Genomic DNA, 17132 nt, shown 5'->3' with positions numbered 1-17132 from the left:
GGGATGAGACTCATGGTGGGGAAGAAGATTAAGAAGAGGATGGGCACTGTAAAAATATTAGAGTAAGTATGGTCCCTTTTTAAGGACACGGTCACCAAGACGCAAAATCTATATATACCGCGTATCAAAAGAACAAGGAACCGGCGTGGCTCACTGTAAAGGTGAAGGAAGCGATCAGAGACAAGAAGACTTCGTTTAACGAATGGAAAAGATAAAAAACGGACAAAAACTGGAAAAAGCACAAACAACATCAAAGCGGGTGCCACAAGGCGGTATGAGGGGCCAAAAGAGACTACGAGGCAAAAATAGCCAACGAGACAAAAAACTTCAAGCCGTTCTTTCAATATATTAAGGGGAAACGACCTGCGAAGAAAGCGGTGGGGCCGTTGGATGATCATGGAATAAAGGGAGTGCTAAAGGAGGACAAAGCAATCACCGACAAACTGAACACATTTTTTGCATCTGTATTTACTGAAGAGGATATACACAGCATACCAGAACCCATCAGGCTATATGCTGGAAATGAAAACGAGAAAATGACAGGGTTGACGGTCAGTCTAGAGGATATACACAACATAGCAGAAGCTGATAGGCTATACGCAGGAAACGAAGACGGGAAACTGACAGAGTTGACGGTCAGTCTAGAAGAGGTATGCAGGCAGATTGATAGGCTTAAAAATGATAAATCCCCAGGACTGGACAGCATCCATCCGAGGGTAATCAAGGAACTAAAAGGGGCTATAGCTGAACTGCTTCAACTAATAGCCAATCGGTCGATCAAATCGGGAAGGATTCCAGAAGACTGGAAAGTGGCAAATGTTACGCCAGTCTTCAAGAAAGATTCAAGGGGAGATCCGGGAAACTACAGACCGGTGAGTCTGACCTCAGTACTAGGAAAGATGGTAGAGGCGCTGATAAAGGACTGCATCATTGATCACCTTGACGGATACAATTTGAGGAGGACCAGCCAGCACAGCTTCAGCAAGGGAAGATCTTGCTTGATGAACTTGCTGCAGTTCTTCAAGGGAGTAAACAGGCAGATAGACAAGGGCGAGCCGGTCGACATTGTATATCTGGATTTTCAGAAGGCGTTCAACAAGGTCCCGCATGAACGACTACTTTGAAAAATTGAAAGCCATGGAATCGAGGGTGAAATACTCATGTGGATTAAAAACTGGTTGGCAGATAGGAAACAGAGAGTGGGGGAAATGGACAATACTCGGATTGGAAAAGCGCCACGAGTGGAGTCCGCAGGGTTCAGTGCTTGGACCCGTGCTCTTCAACATATTTATAAACGACCTGGAAATTGGTACGATGAGCGAGGTGATTAAATTTGCGGACGATAATGAACATATTCAGAGTAGTGAAGACACAGAAGGATTGCGAAGACCTGCAACGTGACATAAACATGCTCGAAAAATGGGCCACAACATGGCAAATGAGATTTAACGTGGATAAGTGTAAGGTGATGCATGTCGGTAACAAAAATCTTATACACGAATACCGGATGTCTGATGCGGTACTCGGACAGACCCGCAGGAAAGAGACTTGGGAGTTCTGGTCGACAAGTCAATGAAGGCGTCTGCGCAATATGCAGCAGCTGCGAAAAGGGCGAACAGAATGCTAGGAATGATTAAGAAGGGGATCATGAACAGATCGGAGAAGGTTATCATGCTGCTGTACCGGGCCCCCAATTGGAATACTGCGTCCAGCACTGGTCGCCCTACATGAAGAAGGACAGTACTACTCGAAAGGGTCCAGAGAAGAGCGACTAAAATGGTTAAGAGGCCGGAGGAGTTGCTGTATAGTGAGAGATTAGAGAATTTGGGCCTCTTCTCCCTTGAAAAGAGGAAACTGAGAGGGGTCATGATTGAAACATTCAAGATAATGAAGGGAATAGACTTAGTAGATAAAGACAGGTTGTTCACCATCTCCAAGGTAGAGAACGAGAGGGCACTCTCTAAAGTTAAAAGGGGATAAATTCTTTATAAACACAAGGAAGTTCTTCTTCCCCCAGAGTGTGGTAGAAAACTGGAAAGCTCTTCCGGAGGCTGTTATAGGAGAAAACAACCTCCAGGGATTCAAGACAAAGTTAGACAAGTTTCTTCTGAACCGGAATGTACACAGATAAGGCCATCTCAGTTAGGGCACTGGTCTTTGCTGGGCACGATGGACCACTGGTCTGACCCAGCAGCGGCAATTCTTATGTTCTTATGTTAATATGCATGAGATCCATTTGCATGTACTACTTTCAATGCATATTTATTGGGGAAATCCTGAAAATCTGACTGGATTCCGGCCCTCGAGGACCGAAGTTGCCTACCCCTGCTCTAGAAAGATCTATGGGGTTGTGTCAACAACAATAAGATATCATCAGCAAATGCTAAGCAATGCATTTCATCCACACCCACAGGAAGACCCATGACAGAGTCATCCTCCTTTATAGGCTGCAATAAGGGTTCCAATGAAAGGAGAAACAGCAAGGGGGAAAGAGAGCAACCCTGACGAGTACCCTGTTCCACAGGGAAGCTAGCTGACACTGCTCCATTAACCAACACCGCCACACTAGGATTGGTATAAAGTATCCGCACCATATCCAGAAAAGGGCTCCCCAAACCATATTTAGTCAAAACAGAGATCAAGTAATCCCATTCCACATAAACAAAAGCTTTACGGGCATCTAAACTAATCAATAGGGCCAGGAGAGAATGAGTAACACTATGGCCCAATGCCACCATGACCTTCCGTACATTTCACACTGCCTGCTGTCCCTGAACGAAGCTGACCTGGTCCGGATGGATCACCCCAGGCAACAAAAGGGACAGATGTGAGGCAAGTTCATAATTAATTATTGAGATCGACCGATAAGAGTTCACACTCGCCGGATTCTTATCAGGCTCAGTGTTCAGCACAATATGCGCACGGTTAGCATAAGCTGGAAAGGCACCATCAGACACCACCTGAGTGAAGTAAGCCTCCAAAGGTGTTGCAGTATGATCCTGTAGAATTTCATAAAAATTCCGAGGAAAGACTATCAGGTCCCGGAGCCTTTGACAAAGGAGAGTTTTTTAATCACCTGATGTATCTCCTGTGTGGTAATAGGTTCATGAAGATACTGACTGTCCTCCCCTGAAAATTGCGGCAAAGAAAGGGATTTCAGATAAGAAGCTAAAGTAGGAGGGGCAGAGCACCATCTACTATAATAAAACACTAAGCGCGCATGTGCACTCCTACCTGCGTGTTCCGTGATCCCTATGTCCGTGGTAGGCAGGAGTGCGCATGCGCGCTTAGCAGTGCCAGTGGCTGGAAGAGAAATTGCAAAGTGCCGGCCTCTCTGTTCTCCAGCTCCTCCAGGAATCGAAGTGGCAGTCCTCCATCCAGTCCACAAAAGCGGCTCTTTTGTCTGCTCTCCTCTTCAAAAAAGCCTGATGAGGATTGCGGTCAGCTGCAGCGAACCTCGCAGGCCGCTCTGCATCTCAGTAAGAGGGAACTTGCTACCAAGGTGCATAGCGCCTGCGAGGTTCGCTACAGCCAGCCGCGATCCTCAGCAGGCTTTTTTGAACGAGCAAAATGGCCTGGCAGTTGAACCCAAGGTGAATTGTGGCAAGACGTTAGTAAAGGGTTCTGCAGCAAACATGTACGGTTCCTCTTTTGACCTGCACTATGATTTTCAACGGGATAGCATGCACGTTCGGCAATCGGCATAACAATTTGGCGCATGCGCACGTTCGGAACGTGCATGTTCGCTTTTCAACGAGTGTCAAGTGGCGATTTATTACATTATACAATTTACTCTGTGCCAGTTTACTTCATACTACTTACTATGTGCCTGTTTCAAGTTACTCTCTGCCAGTTGAGTGAAAAAAAAAAAGATAGGTGGGATAAGGGGCATATTCCCCCAACAGCCCCCTGACATCTACACACACATGACATCCCCCTAACTTCCCCCTGACATATGTCACACACACTGAAACACAGGTAGGTGGCAGTGAAAGACACACACAGGACAGATTGAAAAAAAAAAACCCAAAAAAAAAAAACAGCGGCAAGGAGAGAGAGACACACAGAAAAAAAGACAGACAGACATACAGCAGCCAAGGAGACATACAACAAAAAAAATACAGAAAGACATACAATGGCCAAGGAGACATACATACATACATACATCGGCCAAGGAGACAGACAAACAGACAACGGCTAAGGATACAGACAGCAAATAAAGAGAGACAGACAGCGGTCAAGGAGACAGACAGCAAACAAAGAGAGACAGACAGCGGCCAAGGAGACAGAACAAAATAAACACAGGCACACAGACAGCGACCAAGGAGATAGACGGACAGACAGTGGCCAATTAGACAGACAGCAAAAAAATACAGACAGCCAAACAGCGGCCAAGGAGACAGACAGCAAAAAAAAGACAGACAGACATATAGCAGCCAAGCAGACAGACAGCAAAAAAAGACAGACAGACATACAACAGCCAATGAGACACACGGACAGACAGCACAAAAATAGAGACAGACAGCGACCAAGGAGACAGACCAAAATAAACAAAGACATACAGACAGTGACCAAGGAGATAAACAGACAGTAAATTTTTTTAACTGTTAAGACTGCACATCTATTCTAGCACCCGTTAATCTAACGGGCTTAAACACTAGTTTAGTATAAAACTCCCAAAATTGTTGCAAGAAAATCTCAGTAAGGCGCTCTATTCATGATAAAAGAACTTCGATACAGGAGCCCCTTTCAAAAATGAGGGCCCTGCCAGGGATATACTAAGTGAGCCAACAGTTTACCGGAATGATTACCATATTTATAAAACCAATGTCTATAAAATTGGTGGGACTGCATGGTATGTTCATGAATCTTAGTGTGAAGGGTAACACGAGCCACCTGTAGGGAATCAAAATCTGTTGGAGATCTAGATACAATCCATTGACGTTTACATACATCAGCATTCTTTTTCAAATATAACAGTTCCCGCGATTGTTCTTTCCTTTGCCTAGCTACATACGCTATTGTTTTCCCCCGAAGTACTGCCTTCGCAGTCTCCCATAACAATACCAGATTAGGAGTAGAAGAGGCATTATCCAACAAAAATTGCTCCCATCTTTGAATGAGATGAACCCGAAAGTGCTCCCAATACAAAAAACAAGGGAATTTCCACAGACCAGTTTGGCTTCCAAATTGCATACCCTGAACCTCCACCCACACTACAGCATGATCCGAAAGAGAAGGAGTATCTATCTCAGATCTGGTTACTCGGGGAAGAAAAGAGGAGGAAACCAATCTATAATCAATTTATAAAACTGTACAATCTCTCTCGCAGGCCTATAATCACCGGAAGAAGCCCCCCCAAAACAATCCATATCTGGATCAAAGACCACATTGAAATCCATCATCAGGGGTATATTTGTGAAGGTGACGCACAGACCCACCAATGCCTGGAAAAAATCCAAATTGAAAACTTTTGGGGCTAACACTATCTCCTGTCCCTGGATATCAATATGAAGAAACAAATAATGCCCCCTGAATCCTTGACAACCTTTTATACAGTATAAGGGAGATTCTTACTGAGAAAAATAGCCACCCCCGCACTATGGGTAGTGCCCATGGAAAAGTAGACCTCTTTAACCGAACCCCCACCCAATTTTTCGTGTTCAACATCTGACAAATGTGTCTCCTGGAGACAGGCAAAGTGCATTCCCTTTTTCTTTAAGGTATGTAGTATCTTTGAATGCTTAACCGGCAAGTTAATGCCTGCCACATTCTGCGAGCACACCCAGAGAGAATAATCACCCATAATCAGTGTAATGCAAGACCAATAGCAAAAGCAATAACAATAATACAAGGGTTCAATGCCCAGCCCTCACAAAACTCCCCCAGACCACTGACCCAAAAATTAACCCCCCCAAAACCCCATTAAAGCAAAAGAAACCCGACACTGGAGTGCAGAACCCACCCTACCCCCAAACCCAACAGGCCACAGTCCCCAAACGTTCCCCACTCCCTACTACTATCCCCAAAAACCCACTTCACAGGTCACATCACAATCCTCACCCTATTGTAACATTGACCCCTAATTACCCTCTGAAAAGCCAACACATCCAACCAAACACTCAGCCAGAAACAACTCAAACACACCTCCAGCCACAACCCCCCAAAACAACCCCCCCACCATACACCACTCAGACAACCCCTCACCATACCACCACCGTTCCACTAAGTCCAAGCTCTAAGGGGTTCTCCGGGGTATCTCCTACTCTCATAAAGGTCAGCGCTGTGACCTGGGAGTCAAAGGTCTGCGTGCGGCCCTCTTTATGGATCTGGAGTTTGGCAGGAAAAAGTAGGGCAAACTTCACCTTGTAAGCATACAAGGCTGAGCAGATTGGAGTAAATTCCCTGCGGTGAGCCACCACGGCGGTGGAGTAACCCTGGAAACAGAGGATGGTCTTATTGTTGTGGCATAGGTCATTACCCACTCTGATGGCTTGCAGAATAGCACTTATGGGCAAAATTCAGAATTTTGAAAATGACCACCCATGGTCGGGAGCCCTCTGGACCACAAGGCCCCAGATGATGTGCTCTCTCCATTCTGAACTTGCCCAAATGGGCATCCAAAGAGAGTGACTGAGGGATCCAGGATTCCAGAAAAACATGCATCCACAATCCGCTCCAGGAGACCCACCAGGCGCAAGTTGTTTCGTCAAGCCCTGTTCTCAAGATCATTTACCTTTTGAGTCAAAGCTGCTAATTGCTTCTCTATCCGAGAGGCTCCTGCTTCCACAGGCTAGATGCGGTCTTCCAAGGCGCTAACCCTATGCTGAGCGTCATCAAGTTCAAGCCCCATACTGTCCAGCCTTTCGTGGGCTGTATTGATTTTCTCAAAAAATCTGCTGCAACTTTTTATCAATGGCAACCTCAACCGCTGCTGTAACTTTGGTAATAATTTCCACCATCCATGGAGGACAGGCCAACGGGCTAGGCGGTGTAGTGTCCAACGCCATTTTGGAATTGGGAGGCTTGCTGCAGTCCCGATTTGAGCGAACGGGTTTGGAAGCCATAGAAGCCAGCAGAAGCACCCCCGAAGATTCTCTCCACAACCAGGAGCTCAGCTGCACCACCAAAGCTATTCGGGTCACAAAACAGATTTATCTTATAAGGTTGGTTTTTTTTAAATTAAAATCTTTATTAATTTTCAAAACATGTGCAAATAAATATACATTCAGATATAACAGCACTTATAATCGAACAAATATTAAAACAAATTACCCTACTACCCTCCCCCCTCCCTTCCTCCCTATCTGGATGTGTGTAAAAATCATCTAAGAATTAAGGGTTTAATCATTTCAGTCAATCTTCTGTTTAACAAATGTCTCCAATGGACCCCATATATCTTTAAACCTTTTATTATTTCCCAATTGTTCTGCATTCATTCTTTCATACCTATAATACAAACAAAGTGTTTCCCACCAAAAAGAAAAATTTAATCTATCCTAGTTCTTCCAGTTTCTGGTTATCAATTGCATGGCCACCCCTGTCATAATCAGAAGTCTACTTTTATGTATGTCGATTGGACTCTTAGATTTCAATAATGTCCCAAATAGAACCACGTCATAAGACAATGGTGTACAGACACCGAGTCCCATATTAATTTTTCCCCATATTGATTTCCAAAAATTTAGTATCAATGGACAATAAAATAACAAATGATCCAGTGTCCCTACTTCAAGATGACAATGCCAGCATCTATTAGACTTTGAACTATCCAACTTTTGTAAATGAACTGGGGGTCCAAAAAAATTCTGTATAACAAAAGGAACCAAGTTTGTCTCATAGATGCTGACACTGTACATCTCATTCTCCAAGTCCAAATCCGTGGCCATTGCATAGCAGAAATATGTTGCTTTGTTTCTATACTAGAGAATGACATGGTGGTTGTTACCCTCGGCTAGCCGTGGGTAACCCGCCAAAACGGTGACAAAAAAAAAAGGTCACCGCGAGTACGGCGACAAGGCCATTCACCACCCCGTGGAGCGGTGAATGGTATTGTCTCCACAGTTAAAGGAGTGAGCACGTGCGGTGAACGAGCACGCGGTCTGGCAGCCCCCTCTCTCACCGTCCAGCCATGCATCTCCCTCCCTTCCCTTCTCTTCATGGCAATTTCTATAAGGCTATGCGTTGTATTGCAGCCGGCGCCTTGAAGTCACGTCGCGTGTGGCTGCTAGAAAAGTCTCCTCAGACGCAACTTCCTGTTTCCGGTTGCATTGGAGGAGACTTTTCCAGCAGCCAACGCACACGACTTCAAGGCTCTGGCTGCAATACAGCGCATAGCCTTATAGAAATCGCCATGAAGAGATGGTAAGGGGAAGGGAGGGAGGGAGGGAGATGCACGGCTGGCTGGCGGGAGAGAGCTGCTGGACCGCGCGAAGGTTGCTGGGGGGATGGAGAGGAGAAGACGCTGAAGCAGCCTGAAGGGAATTGGGGAAGAAAGAGAGGGGAGAAGATGCTGGGAAATGGGGAAGAGAGAGTGAGGAGAAGATGTTGGGAAATGGGGAAGAGACAGTGGGGAGAAGACGCTGGGAAATGGGGAAGAGACAGCGGGGAGAAGACGCTGGGAAATAGGGAAGGGACAGCGGGGAGAAGACGCTGGGAAACAGGCTAGATTAAGAATATTTGAATCGCTATCCCCTTTTGACTCTTCCCTATCAATCTCCCCCCTGCTTTTTCTCCTTACCTCCCCACCTCCCTTCCCTAATCCCATCCACTTTGGTTAACTCCTACTTAAAGAACAATCTTCTCTCTAGGTTTGCGGGGATGGGGACCAAGCTCGCGGGAATGGGACGGTAACGGGGACCAAGCCCACGGGGACGGGATGGTGATGGGGAGGGCGAGCTTGCGAGGACGGGGCAGAGACTAGGACAAATTTTTTTCCCCATGTCATTCTCTATTCTATACTCCGATATTAATTTATACCAGTTAGCGGCCTGATGTCCTTGAATATCTGTCTGGAAACATAGACCTGGCAAGCTGTACTGATTTTTCTAATTACGCCAGGAAGGGAACCCCTTCTGAATGGCCTGTTTCAACTGCATCAATTTCTAACCTTGAGAAATTGATATACCAAATGATTGTTGTAATTGTAATAAATTTACCAATTTCCCATTCAGAATTACATCATCATCTTATAAGTTTTAAAGATGATAGGGTTTGCGAGGATGGGAGCAGTGCTTCTCAGAATCTGCTCAACCGCATAACGTCACCGGAAGTTTTGTGTATTGTTTTTAATTTAATTTATTGTTAATAAACCTGGGACTTGCCAGTTCAATAACTCCACTTTTATTGCCGGGACTTTTTTGAAACACCTTCAACTCACATGGTCTATTCACTTATTGCATACTTGACATTAGCTTTCAGTAGAGCTTTAGCATGTCCCAAGCTCACACCTGGGGACACTTTAACTCTTTTTACAAAGAGGGCTGAATTTAGGATAAACAGTTTATAATTTTTGGTCAGCGTTGCCACTCAGACAGAAAGAGTTTTTGCTACGTGTCAATTTAATTTTTAGATCCACACCATTGATCAGCAGCTTTTCTTGAAAAAAATAGATCGCTGTGTAAATATACTGTATATTTAAAAACCTATAATATATTAAGAACCTCAAAGCTGGGTGGTATGGGCACCATCACATTAAAATTTTCTGTTCTTTTTTTCTAGCCAAGCGTATATTTATTTCCACACAGTGGGATTTTTTTTTTGGGGGGGGGCAGTGGGGGTGTGGACAGCGGTTGGTGTTTTTCCCAAACCCCTGGGTGGCAACCAGAGCAGGATTAACCATTTGATGGGCCCTAAGCAAACAAGCACCTTGACCCTAATTATAATAAAATACCGTATATACTCGAATATAAAATGAGATTTTTGGGCCAAAAAAATGGCCCCAAATTGGGGGTCTTGTCTTATATTTGGGTCAGCGCCCACCCATTCCCCCCCACCCCGACTTGTTGCAGGCCTCTGCCAGCCTGCTGTATGACCTGGTAGGCTGAGACAGGAGGGATCCCTCCCGTTTCCTGACCCAGCCGATTCTAACAATTTTTTACCTTCCTACCCCCACGTATCTTTTTTGGCTTTTTGAATCCCTGGTGGTCCAGCGGTGTATTGGGCAGGTGTGAACTTTCCCCGCTCCAGCTCGCGCTGAGCCCCTCCCTCCCTGAATAGCAGCCTGAGTTCTTGGGCACAGATCCTGGCAGGGCACATGAATATTTTATATTTTAGTCAACCTTTTTTTAAAATACTTTGATCGACTTACAGTATATACGGTACATTTATTTAAATTCCCACAACATGGGAATGTGCTGCTTTAACTGCAGAGGAAAGCTAGCAGAGCAGAAATGTAGAATGTAAGAAATGCTGGAGGAGATCAGTAGGAGGCAAACCTTGCACTCTCAGACTCTCCCCACTTTCTGCCAACAGCTGATTTAGCAGGGGGGAGAGGAAAAATCTACTTTGGGAGCAATTATAACTGCACATCCGCCTGTGAAGCTCTCTTTTCTGGCTGAATGGTTCCCTGGGCACACAAAGGCAGTGGCTTCCACTCCCTGCTCCTGAGACCTTGGCTTAGGCGCCCTTCAGTGCAATTGCAGAATAGTAATTTCTTCCAGACTAAGAAAAAAGTGAAAAATCATCAATGCCCTGCTATTCTGAATGAACACTGACCCCATGGGAAGATGCCGACTCTGTGTGGGCGGAGAGTGGTTGGGGAAGGGCTGAGTTTGCTGCGAGTCACTGCAGTGAGGACAGACTGGGGCGTGTTGCCTGAGACCAGAAACAGGATCCAGTTCGATATCATTGTGACTAAGGTAGGAGTCAATTGTGTGAATACTACTTCAGGGGTGGTGTAAGGGGGCCCCCAACCTGCCTCCTCCCTCCATCTCCGACGGACAGCCACAAATACCTGCTTTGCACGTAGGACTTTGTCATAGGTCTTTAGCTACTCCATCGTATACCGCATTGAAATGCAATATGTACAGTTGTATTTCCCTTGCCTTCTGTTTTCGGTATTTGCGAGGAGCTCCGTAATCGGCGGTTTATTTTGCAGCGTCACGATCCTTGCCTCTCACCTCACCTGGCAATAGGCAGGTGGACTGATCTTGGCTCCACTGACAAGGGAAAGGTGTTGCATTGGTTAATTACAATAAAAACAAGTTTATTTAAGGGGTGTGTTGGGTTATTTAGAGGCCTATGCTGTTTTAATTAAAAAGGATCTAGGTAGCAACTGGCAAGGTTTGCATGTCATCGGATCACTGTTTGCCAACCTAAATAGTACAGCAGCGCTGTCTGGCCCTCCTCCTCTCCCCATTCCTTTTTTCCTATTGACTTTCTGACTCGGTCAAAGTGAATTTGTGGTCATGCATCACTGCAGAGGTTGTCTTTTTACAACTAGGAATGCCTTTACAGAGAATTACATTTAATACAGAGGAGCAGAAAAAATACTGGCGTAGGGACTGCATCTTGACCCTGCATGGGTGAGGTTTGTCAACTTAGCAGACCTTTGAAAATACTATTATTTTACAATGCTTGCTGCCTTGCAAAAACTCTTTTACCCTCAGTATCTGAAAATATATTGCATGCACTTGTGTTCAGTCTCCACTGTCTTTAAATTTAACATCAAAGCTTCAATTTCTACTTTGTGTAAGTTTGGTCTGTAAACGTAAGATGGTTGCATACATGAGACTTTATCAATAACAGTGCTTTCGTTTGTCTTCCCTAATAACCTGACCTAATCATGACATCTGATTAACTTTTATAATTTATAATACTTTTACAATTTGATGCCTATTTCAATGATCTTGGAAGTGCACACTTTTTCTTGCGTTTGTTTTAGTTTTGTATTAATTCCAGCACATTGACTTGAGATTTGTGTTTTTATGATATATCCCCAAAAATTTATTTCAAGGTATATTTGTCACATTCACTACCACTAGTAACTTTCATGGCTGTGGTGTGGTCATTTTTTTTTTTTTTTGAGCCCTTATCTCCTGAGGCAGCATGATAAAATGAAACAAGGCTCTTGTTGAGGAAGGGTTTACTGTGTATTGTTTCTTATCATGGGCCGAGAGTACTGAAAGAAGCTGTGGAGAGAACAGTTGGATTGGTGGTCAGAGGCTGTGAGAGGTGTGGCCAGCTGCTGGTTTGAGTGGTAATCCTGCTCCTTTGCGATTATGTTGAAAGATAAGAGCATGCAGGATTTAGAGCCAGAGCCGTTGGAGAGTGAATTGTTGGGTTCTGAACTATGAAACACATCAGGACAAGTGAGCTCACCGACAGTCTTCTTGGGAAGGGTGCCCCAACTTTGTGCATCTAAGTACTTGACTTGCCTTTGTATTTTTGTGCTTTTTTTGTTTTTGTGTGTGCTGTTTTTAGTTTGACCACGTTCTCACACACCGTTTTATGTTTGTGCACTGTGATATCTATGCTCTACAACCGGGAACGGCACAGGTTTTTCTCAAGTTTTGAGTTTATTACTGTGGCGATTCCAGGATGTAAGAGGAGCCTATGATTGATGGGCCTCAGCCTATGTGGCTGGAATAGGCTTAGTTAAGACTGGATATGCCTTGCCTTTGTTTCTGAGGCTCGTTTTCATTAAATGATTGTATGCTACCTGTAGCTCTACTCAACACAGTGTGTGGAATTTTGTCAGATATCTCCAATTATGTCATTATGTATCATCTCTTCCCTCCAAATTTTTATGTTTACAAACTTATGAGACTTTATCAGAGGTGTTTTGGCTGGAGGCCCAGTTGATAGTACCTTTAAAGTATTTTTGACATTCGCTGCTGGAATTTTCTCCTATTATGAATTATGACAAAGTGGCCTGAGCTTGGAATGTGGAATTGCAGCTAAACTTACAAGGTACTCATATTAAACGTTTTTTGTCTTTGCTTTATGGTCTCCTGCCTGACCTTTCTTACTTTGAGATGAGATACAAATTTCTTTGTTGCTTGTATATGGTGCCTATTGAGCAACAATTGTCTCTGTGGGTTCTTGTATGAAATGTGGTCACCCTAAAGCAACATTAGCTCATATGTTCTGGGAATGCCCTTTGATTTGCAGCTTTTGGTCAGTAGTATTTTCCCAAGTCAGTTGTATGTGGCATGTTATAGCTATAAAAAATAAAACAGAGAGCTACAACCAATAAACAACGGGATTCAAAAGTAAATCTCAAAGATAAGAAAAAGAAATCCCTAAAGAGTATATACCACAGAAAAATACTATAATATCAGAGCAATGTACTCAAATTGCAAAATTAGAAATATTGTACATATTTATTCATTTACAATTTGCAAAAATATCACAAAATTTCCATAGAATAGCATACACAGAACACCATACAAACACTACAAACAAACCAAACAAGATATAACAACATATAACATATAACAGGCACTATCAAACCAGGCTGGAAAAAGCCACACAAAAAATCATACAATGATATATAAATATAGCTGTGTTCAAAAGTTCATAAATCACTTAGCTTGAGAGTTCGAAGTCTTCCTGGAACAATGTCCATGAGGAATGAAGCAAGCAAGATGATTGTGGGCCATGCAGAAAGGAAAAAAATCAACATCCCAAACAGATTAGAGTTCAAATCCAACCTCCATATCACAAAGCAAGTGCAAGTGCAAACGTGCTGTCAGTAAACAGTATAATAAGTTAGATAATCAAAAAAGTCTCAAACCAAGAGGACAGAGAGCATTTTCAAAGTCTTCACAAGCAGAGGTGAAATGCCATAACAGGCAACTAATCTTCTAACATCTCCTCACACTTCCTCAACACAGGCCGTGTTTCGATGAAATCTTTGTCAAGAGGAAGAAAGCAACTAAAGTAAAACAAAAACAAGTGTACACTACAGTGACATGAGCAGAAACAAAAGCATATCACAAAACACAAAATATAAACTGACTAATGGCAATCATACCAGGCAGGGAGCCAAAACCAAATGCAAAGAGCAACGCTGAGTACACAGCTGCCACACCCAACAGTATGGAGACTGAAAAAAGGCAAGGCAATAAATAGCAGCTGAAGCCAAAATAAAAATAACTTTAATGAATCCAAAGAGAAAGACAACTGACAACCAAGTCAGCCACTCAATCTCTTTATTGATTCCGTTGGGGATGACAGTTTGCCATGTAAAACTCAGCCGTTGCTCCTGATACATAAGTAAGCGAGAGATATCCCCCCCCCAGAGTTGACAACAAGCTGTTTGAGAACACAAAAACGCAAATCAGATAAAGAATGATTGAACTGAACCCAGTGCTCTACCCAGAGCCTCATTCTTAAGGGTTCTAATACAACTAAGATGTTCAGCAATACGGATTTTAATGGCTCTTTTTGTTTGGCCAATATAAATTTTCTGCCATGGGCAAAAGATCCCATAGACAACCTGGGTGGAATTGCAATTTGAACTGGATTGAAGAGAAAACCAAATATTAACATTGGGAATGAAAACTTTATCAGTGCTCAAAGAATACTGACAATACCGGCATTGACCACAAGCAGTGTGACCACGCTCAGCACTGGCAAAAACCAGAGTGGAATCACGATGCTTTAAACATTCCCTTAAATTTTTACCACGTTTAAAGGCAAATCTAGGTCTGTTGGTGAATACCTGATGGTAACTCAATAGATGCCAATGACGGCTGATGATATTCTGTATATGAGTAGACAGAGGGGAAAACGGTAACACACACGTGATCCTACAATCTGAAACCTCATGAGATGATTTAGGATAAAGAAGCCACTGCCGGTCAGCATGAGAAGCGTGCTTCACCGTGCTTTTAATCACATGAGTGGGATAACCCCGTTGGCTGAATCTATGTGACATAAATTGGCTCTGAGTTTTGAAATCATTGCTAGAAGAGCATAAGCGTTTTAGCCTAAGCATCTGACCAGTAGGTATCCTATCACGTAAAAGCTTAGGATGAAACTACGGTAGTGCAATACTGTGTTGGTATCAGTAGATTTACGAAATATAGAAGTATTGAACTGTCAAATGTAGGGTCATGAAATAGTTAACTGTTGTTTAAAATATTGCTCTGGCCTACATAGCTGAAAACAGTCTATAATCTATTGACTGCATCTGCCTAAAATGTATGTCCCTACCTTACCACATTGTAAGCTGAATAGATAAGAGTTTGAGCCATGATGTACCCTGCCCTTCTGTACATTTAACTGTAAGAGTTAGATAAGTGTCCTGCTAGTGTGAGCTTAGAACCAATGAGTGTTAAGAAAAGTAACACGTGAAAAGCTTTTTCTAGAATTCAGTTGTATAGCCAGAAAAATGAATAAATATCTCTGTAACTTCCTGGTTTCGGCACTTCTGAGCCAGCTTGGAGCTCAGGGGTCCAGAATGCATGCTGTGAATAAAACTTGTACTTTCTTCACGCCTCTGACATTGTGTGTCCAAGTGACCTTTCATTTGGCTTCCGAACAGGGACTTGAAGGTCTCTTGACCACTGGTTACTCGATTGGTCACTTGTTTCTGGTCCTACGGCTGATATGTCTGCTTAGCCGGCTGCCTTCCTTTTGGGGGGTTGGCAGACCTCAGGACGTTGGACCGCTTCAACTGACTTATCTAGTCTCAGTTTAAAGTACAAGAATCTGTATCTGTATCTGTATCTGTACCTGGAGTGGCCACTATCTGGTAAGTGGGGATTGATCATCCCTATCCTGTCTCTCGTCTCCTGCCTAGTAAGCCACGTGATCTGTCGCTGAAAAGTTGTGGGAAAGGGATTCTAGGAACTGTTATTTTCTGGTTGAGTAACTGAACTGAAATCTGTTGTGTTTTGTGTGTTTGAGAGTGTCTGAGACGTCCTTGAGGACGAAGCGAGTGTGGACCTGTTAGTACTGCGTTTCCCTAGTCCAGAGATGGGCGGGGCCAGGAATTCAGGGAAGTGTTTTTGTCCTCCATTGCACAATGGGGGGATGTCTGTCTACCTGTGGGGATCCCTTGATATGTTAGCTAATTTTAAAAAAGGAATTTGTCTTTGATTATACTTAACAAATCAACCCTTATTTGTCTGTGCCAGTTAGAATGGCCGATATTTGGTGTGGGCTGGCCCCCTCTGGCTCCCTGGAAGAGGACATAACTCGTCAGGTTTTTATGCATTCGTTTGCTGTCGGTTCCTCTTCCAGTCAGCCTATTTTGCATTCCAATTGGAAAATCCTTCACCGTCCTTGCTTCAGACCTTGCCAAATTCTTCCCTTCATCTGATTCCCAAGTCCTGCAGTATCCCGGGTTTTTTTATGAGTTCTGTCTGTCCAAATGTATTAGTGAAGTTTAAACTGTCAGTTGTTCACAGCATGAGAAGAGAGTACTTTTCCTTTTGTGCTGATAAGGGCCATGAAGTGTGTAGCACTTCCAATGTGGTTTCTCCTGAAACAGATAAGTGGTTTTGCATTTGAAGTTTTTGGCTATGTTATAAAATGTATATGCATATTCAGAAATGCATATAAACGAAAAATATGATTTCTGGAACTTATATTCCATGCTAAAAAGAAGTTCTTTGTCCAAATTTAGTAGTTATTTGTCTAAATTTAAAAGTTCTGAAAAGGACTACATCTGTAATTTGATCTCTTTGATCTTTAAGCAACTCTCTCTCCTTTGTGAAATTCTGTAGGAAGGGGGAGTAAGTCTCTACTGAGACCCATGTTGATTGTAAAAAAAAAATAAAAATGAACAATGTTTAAACTTGTGAGTACAGTAAAACTTTGGTTTGGGAGCATAATTTGTTCCAGAAGTATGCTTGTATTCCAGGGCACTAGTGTACAAAAATATACATACTTGTATTGCAAGCCCTTGCTCGTTTGGAACAGTCACTGCATTCCTGCAGCGTCATATAGAGAGGAACCATTGGCTCAGTTGTGAAAATGTGATGTTTCTATACTGTATGTACATGTATTGCAAGACGTTGCTGGTATAGCAAGTTAAAATTTAATCATTGCTTGTCTTATAGAACACTTGCAAACCAAGTTATTTGCAATCCAAAGTTTTACTGTATATTCCAATCTTTGTTTTGTATTTCTGTATATAAAAAATGTAAGTTTAGGTATAACAATGTAATTTTTAGGAA

General features: G+C 43.2%; 1 protein-coding gene across 1 annotated transcript in view; it reads left to right on the top strand.

Annotated features, from left to right (window-relative positions):
• Window positions 1-10802: 10802 nt before the first annotated feature.
• CORO2A (coronin 2A) overlaps window positions 10803-17132 on the top strand; it is a 418409-nt gene continuing 412079 nt past the window's right edge. The window contains exon 1 of the mRNA XM_033918127.1: window positions 10803-10859. The gene's annotated coding sequence lies outside the window, so the exon portion shown is untranslated. The remainder of the gene's footprint in view (window positions 10860-17132) is intronic.

This window comes from Geotrypetes seraphini, chromosome 1, assembly GCF_902459505.1.
Source record: "Geotrypetes seraphini chromosome 1, aGeoSer1.1, whole genome shotgun sequence".
Taxonomy (NCBI): Eukaryota; Metazoa; Chordata; class Amphibia; order Gymnophiona; family Dermophiidae; genus Geotrypetes; species Geotrypetes seraphini.
Note: the sequence above shows the minus strand (reverse complement) of the source record. Positions and strands in the feature narration are given on the sequence as shown.